The following is a 7,500-nucleotide window of genomic DNA, read 5'->3' as shown; positions in this document are numbered from 1 at the left end:
CACACATGTTTGTGGTACAACTGAAGTCGCTGACTGAGCCATTGCCCCAAGAAAATGGCGGCAATCAACTATCAGCTTGTGGTTTTTAAGGACATTTAGATGAATTTTAGCCAATATATGGCGCAGCGAAGATCTTGAGGTTTAGCTGAGAATGTCTTGGTGTATTTTTGCTTGTTTTTGACGAAAAAAGCTGCAACAGAGGCAGACAGCAGAGATATTCAAAGTTGAATGCCGCATCCCGATCGATAACGACCTGGAGAAGTGCAATTCTTTTCGATACTTTTAGGTTCTCTCCTTTCCTAACGTAATCGCAGTGAACAATTTGGATTTTTTCATTCAGTTTATGAGGTAGCGTTGATTCTACATCTTACATATCAAGCCAGCTATTTTTCTTATTTCGCTAATGTAGTTATGATCGAATAGATCTTTGTACCGCATTACAGAAAACTCTCCTTATAAATAATTAGCAACTATTCATGCACCGAACTGGTGGTGGCTAGTGATGGATATTTACCTAGCCGCGAAGCTACGGACAATGAGGTGGATAGTTGTTTTAGTATAGACTAAAACAGTGAGATAATATGGCACACAAATATGATTTTAATTCATTTATTTCTGCAAAGAGTATAACATTTTTGGGCGCAAATTCCGCGGAGTTGCTCGGAGGTGAATAGCCAATCAGCACGCGCGTATAACGCTATCCACTGTTTTGGTACATACTAACATACTTTATTTGCAGTTACTCTTCCTTCTAAGATGATGGCCTCAGTTTCATTTCAGTGAATTTCAGAGAAAGGCTGCTTCTGAAATGATACCATTGGAGTCCTCGGCTATCATGTTTTTCTCCCAGGTATCTTCCGTTTAGATTGGATTCATTGGCAATTGTTGTACCACCAGGCACCAGTCCAACTTACAGCACAGCTTTCACCACCATCATGATCATTATCCCTATCTTTTGTGGAAAACGCCATGTTATTATGCCATGCCAACGAATCTCCCGCTGTCCCTGAATATGAACTCACTTCAAGTCGATACAGCGCCTGCTCGTTCCCAATGTTAAACCGACCATATTTGGCATACGCTTTGGCTCCGTTCCAATCCTCCAACTCCACTCGCAGAGAGCTGGGTCTTGAAACCGTCAGCCTGTGGATCTTGTCATTTCCTAACCAAAACTCAGCTGTCAGCTGACCAAAGCCTGATTTGTAATTGTTCCATCCCCGATAGAAGTCAACCGAGCCATCTCGTCTTCTTTGAAAAACGGTCCATCCTCCGCCGTCGGTGCGCATATCACAATAAACACTGAAAGGTCCTTTACCGTCGGGGTCGACAGAGTAAACTCCACTGTGTGTTTGACCTGATTTTAACAGATCTGAACAATCTGTGGCATAAGACATAACAAAAGTAAGTAATTATGTGTTTAAAGTAAAGTGAAAGGTGCAAATTTCCTTTTTGTCTTCTTTACCTACACAGAAGCAAAGATTAAGGTTCTGTTCAGTGATAGTAATACGACGGAGTCACACAAGATTTACGGGTATCACACACTTCGGACTTTTCTTCCTAAAGTATAGTAATACTGAGTTCTCTCTTGAGTGACCTATGAGCTTCTGATTTATCTTAAGTTCTTCCAACCTCCCCAAACAGATTTTTATTGGGATCTGTTGGTTTATATCCTGGTGAGGAGAAACAATAATGTAAAACAATGGTTCATATCTCAGGGGAAACGAGGGTCGGTAGGTTTCTCTTTATTAACTATATAGTGGGGAAGACTAAGGTGCGTGATTCAGTGTTAGTAACAATCGAGTCACACAAGAGTTACTCCTCTCATGCGTTTCTGACCGTTTTCCTGACGCATAACAAAACTGAGTTCTCTCTTGTATTAGCTCTGAGTCTCTGTCTTAATCCACTCCATAACACTTTTTCAATGGCCGGGCATCTATCGTTCTATATCTGAGTGAGGAGTTTCAGTATGAAATAGCTGTTCATGCCCAAGGCAAGAAACCTGCCTCTTAAGCAACGCCAGAAACCACCAACGAGGATTGGCAGTCTGGTCAATCATAGCACAAGGCTGCCTCAAGATATTGCTGGTAAACTTTACTTTTAAGCAAATATTAAAGAAAATCTTGTATAAGCAATAAAGAACTGTAACTATGTTACATGGTTCGGATGTTTGATTTCTTTTTGCAGGTCATTGTCAGGCTTACGGATAGAGTCTCCGTTGGAAAATATTTTTTCGATAGGAATTAATTAATTGCATGTCCTTAGAAATGTTGTGGGGAGAGGAGAGGAAATAATATGCGACTGTAGAAGGTTTGGGTTTGGTGTTAGCGTTATCTAAAGTGCGGCGGTGTTCATTAAAACGGTCTTTTAAAAACGACGTTTAAAAGACCGTTTTAATGAACACCGCCGCACTTTAGATAACGCTAACACCAAATCCAAACCTACTACAGTCGCAGAACATTTCCTCTCCTCTCCCCATAACATTTCTAAGGACATGCAATTAATTCCTATCGAAAAAATATTTCCCAACAGAGACTCTATCTGTAAGGCCAGGGAAGCTCTTTTTGATTTTAAAAGGCAGGACGATCGATCCCAACGTTCTTAAGATCCGCGAAGAACTGTATTAGATTTCAGTTTATTTTTTACAGTCACTTCCGTTATTTTGCCGTTCCTCTTAGTATTTGAATTCAAATATGTTGTAACTACCATATTGCATCACATTTTTTTCAGTATTACGTCAACACCATTTACTATATATATGTAAATAGAATCAACCCAATGTGAACTCTTATTGTACCTGAAGAAGGCTGGTTTGGGCAGCCGAAATATAGTACACCACTAAAATCAAATGTACGTTGTATCGGTTCTTGCTCAAAATATTTAGCTTTTCAACTTGTAATAACGCCGATCAGATCGACCCAGTAATCCAACGTACACCGACAAGAAGATTGTCCAAGGTTGCTTGCTTCAAAACTCTAAAATATAAGGTTCACCGTTAACCTTTATTGAAAGCGTTTTTTGCACTGATTGTTGAAGGCGTCTCAAGAAAGTTTGGCCAGGATTGTAGCTATCTTATTGGTAATTTTGTATCTCGGTTACAAGCCATTAAAGGATACCTACACTGCTACAAAGATGACTTTAAACCGGAGAAAATAAAGGAGTCTTATTCAAACTTGTTTGAAGAATCAAAAAAGCTCTTTATCAGAAAAAAAAAAAACCTTCAATAAGAAGAAGGCAACCGCTTCACGTCACAGTTATTCAAGAAGGCTATGCCGTGGGAGTTCATTTATTTCGGTTAAAAACTGTTTCTTCGAAAACAGTACTTGTTGCGGTTGAGACTTTTATGTTGGAATCGAGGTTTCCGTTAAGTTGTACCACACAGTGATATAAATATGCATGACAACAAATAAATTTAAACAATGTCTAAATAATTCATTTTTATTGGTGGATTCGTTTGTTGTAAAAAAAAGGTGACTAAACAAAGGGTGAATCCACATTAAAAAAAAAGAGGCAATGTGTCACTCGCTCATTATGAGGTAGGCTGACTGGTGCTTCGCGTCACCACGGTAACGTTTTTATTCTCATAGCTGCTTTGAAAATGCTTTAAAAAAAAACACACACATTTGATACTCTTATCATCGTGGGATGAACGTTGGCAAATCTAAAGCAAATGACAGGCTAAGAGTCTAAGCACATTAAAACGTCGAAAGATGTGGGAGATGTGTAAGGATTGTAGTTTATCCGTCACTCTCAATCCCATTTTAAATCAATCAATCAATCAATTCTTTATTCACACAATCCAAAGTATTTATGCACAATTTATATTATAATTAATAAAAAAAAAGAGAAGAAGAATGATATTAGGCCATAATATAGACCGCTAATAGGTGTGCGGTGTCCAAAGGAGCAGAGCTTTCTAGTCGGACACCACCATAGCTCAGTAATGGCAGCATAAGAACGATGAAATTAAATTAGCTGAACGATAACTGTTAATTAAGGCTATCTTTAAAACGAGCAACGGGGAATCGCAGAATGAAAATAGGAATGGGGAACGGGAAACGGGAATCTTTAAAAGTGGGAATCTTTAAAAGCGGGAATCTTTTGAACAGGGAATGTTTAAAAGCGGGAAGCTCTGGGAATTATTGATTAATCAACTAAAATCAATTTAATCATTGTAATTATATCGCACGCTAAAGCATATCTGTTTAGGGGGCTAGTGCAGCGGTTCAAATCTCGATTCTTACTCTTTGAGGTCCGCTACACCGACAGAAGAATCGAACCGCCATGATTCATCTGAACTCCAGTCTTTAAAGTTTTTAAATTGAGTTTCACAGCGATAAATATTTGTCCTACCGTTATCAAGTATTAATGGAAAGACGTTCTACTTAACGACAGATATATGGCACAAATAAAGGGCCCTTGTTTTTGTGACAGACAGACAACCCTTTAAGCTTTGCGTGATGCGACATTTACACGGCGGCCGAGAGAGCTGTATGCCACGATCCAGTGGCACTTATGCTGGAATATGTTTATTTTGACCTTAGCGTTTTTGGAGAAGAAGGCCAGGTCAGCTCACTAAAAGATTTTATGGCTTGCCTTGACAACCACAATTGCGAGGGGATCGAAGGACCTTTCATGACGAAGATCACGTCCAATATTGCCGCTGGATTGCTTTATTTGCACGAAAGAGGGATTGCCCATCGAGATTTAAAACCAGCGAATGTCCTAGTGAGCAATCACCATTACCGCGAGGAGTAAGATCGCGATAAACTCCCTTATACGTGGAGTCACCAGCCGGTTGTATGCAAACTGACTGACTTTGGTGAGAGTAGGTCATTATATCTTCAAACAAGATCTGTGTGCCAATCGAGAACTTTGGACATTGACAGGGGGACTGTACCCTTTATGGCTCCGGAAATACTTATCGGAAGTGACATTTCACGTGCGGGAGCCACAGCTGAGGATTTACTGCGCGTGGACATGTGGGCCTACGCGATGCTGCTTTTTAATTTATTAAACCCATGTCTTCATCATACGTTCCGAGAAGTACTGAAGGAAGAGGAAAATGGTCACACATGTCCAATATACATGAACTGAGTCGGGTCGTCAATTTCTGTTGACGGCCCGACTCACCGGATGTCGGGTCGTGAAGTTTAAAAGGAAGTAAGATTTACTGCCGGAAGTCGAACTGCCTGAGGCAGCTTCAACTATCTCGACGGATCGTGACGATCCGATCAGGTCGTGACGACCCGTCATTTGAAAAGTCGACCCGACTTTTGGAAGTGTCAGGTGGTGAGAGAAAGAAAAACTTCGATGAACAAAGGAGGCTGTGCTGCTCAAAAATGTTGTATGCTTCGTTCTCAAAGAGTAGCCACTAAAATATCGATATACGCGTAGAAAATTATAAACATCGACCAGAATAGCATTCACAAATGTTGCGAATATGTGTCCTTGATACCCTGACAACATGCTGTTCAGAAACAGCAATAATGACTGACTGTAATAGCGCTCTGAAATGTTGAATGCTTCGTTCTTAAAGCGTCGCGAAATCACCGGACACTTCCTCAAAACATATAGTGACGAAAATATCGATATACGCATAGAAAATTATAAGCATCGTCCACAACATCAATCACAAATGTTGCGAATGTGTCCTTAATACCCTGACAACACGCCGTTCAGAAACAGAAATAATGACTGACTGTAATAGCGCTCCGAAATGTTGAATGACTCGTTCTTAAAGCGAAGCCATGGAAGTGTCAGGTGGTGAGAGAACGAAAAACTTCGATGAACAAAGGAGGCTTTGCTGCTCAAAAATGTCGTATGCTTCGTTCTCAAAGAGCAGCGACTGAAATATGGTATAGGCATAGAAAAGTATAAAAATCGTCCAGAATAGCATTCACAAATGTTGCGAATGTGTCCTTAATATCCTTATACCATGTTGTTCAGAAACAGCAATAATGACTGACGGTAATAGCGCTCCGAAATGTTGAATGCTTCGTTCTTAAAGCGTCGCGAAATTGCCGTACACTTCCTCCAAACATCCAAGCGTAGCAAAAATCGCAGCAAGCTTCCTAAAAGCATCAAAAAATGGTGAATGGTTCGTTCGTTCGTAGCGAAATTAATACCCAGACAACATACTGTTCAGAAACAGGGATAATGATCGTTCATAAATGCGAGGATCATAGCTTAACTTGAAAACAGTTACTGTTTATTAATTTATTAATATAAAGAACGACAACTCCTATGATACTGCAACGAGAAAGTGGCTGCTAACACGGAAACAAAAATGCTGGGCAAATTCTTTCCCAAAAACTCCATCCTTAATTCACACAGATCTAGAAGCAATGATATTTGCAAAATCATTACTTCCTATCTGAGAACAAAGTGACGATTATAGCAGCATTTTTAGTTGCTTTCAGCTTAACAAAGTCACCAGCACCAACACGGTATCCTAATGACTTGCGGTTCTATCTTTAATTTGGAAAGTCAGACTTAAAATTCTACTACCTTACTCTATCATGTACGAATTCTAAGAGTTACGTTGAAAAAACCCCTTCCACACCAGCACTCATTAAAACACTTACGCCCAAAAAATGTACAAACAACGGCCCGCATTTTCCACCCCACGTCCGGCGTCAAGAAATTATGCATTCACGTTGCAGAAAATCCACAAATAAACCGTAAACCAGCACTATTGCTACAAAACAGACTGAACAGACAAAAGCAAATAAAGAACTTCAAAACTATTGCCCAGTATTAATCACCTAAACGCGTCGAAGTCGTGTCAGATTTAATCTCTTCATGAAAAACGGAATGACGCTGATCTGTTGGAAGAACGCAGCATAACAATTCATTTCATGAGTTTTACGTCCTCTAAATCAGTATACCCACAACGGCAACCTCGCGTTGTCGCTGCATGCTTCACGGTCACACGTTTCATAAAAACCCCTAATAAAGTATATATTTTCTGGAAGCTTAGGAATTGTAGATTCCGATTATTAGTTGATTTAAGGCAAGAAATAAAAACCTTTCCTAAAATAGCCCTCATTTTTCAAAAGTATATAGTTTCACAAGTTGAGTTCGTTTCCGGTCAGAATTTAACCGGAAACTACGTTTTCTTCACACCTTGATCCAAGAAACAAAATTTTGATTAATTGTCTGGTTTGTTTTGTTTGTTTTTTTTTTCGCTGTTAAACTTTCAGTTTTTATAAGACACGCAGTAGCTTTTCTTAAATACTCATCACTTTCGAAGGAGGCAACAAATAAAAACTGCCCGACACGGGTTTATTGCCACATTATCGGGCAACATTCTTGCCAAATTTCAGTGAAAAAGGATGAAAACTCGCTGTAAACGTGCGCCTCATTCGATGTAATTTGCATTTGAGTGTTGAGAAATGGTCATTTGTGGACAGCTTCTAATTAGAGAATTTATTGATAGAGTCGTTTTTCCTTTCTAACTTTGTCTAGAAGAAACCATTTTTTGCAAACTTTTGGTTATTA

General features: G+C 39.5%; 1 pseudogene; it reads right to left on the bottom strand.

The window, feature by feature from the left end:
* Positions 1 to 621: 621 nt before the first annotated feature.
* Positions 622 to 7,500, bottom strand: part of LOC138052838 (uncharacterized) — a 116,907-nt pseudogene continuing 110,028 nt past the window's right edge.

Source organism: Montipora capricornis, chromosome 6 (assembly GCF_036669925.1).
Source record: "Montipora capricornis isolate CH-2021 chromosome 6, ASM3666992v2, whole genome shotgun sequence".
Classification (NCBI taxonomy): Eukaryota; Metazoa; Cnidaria; class Anthozoa; order Scleractinia; family Acroporidae; genus Montipora; species Montipora capricornis.
The sequence above is the reverse complement of the archived record's forward strand: the minus strand, read 5'-3'. Positions and strand labels throughout refer to the sequence as shown.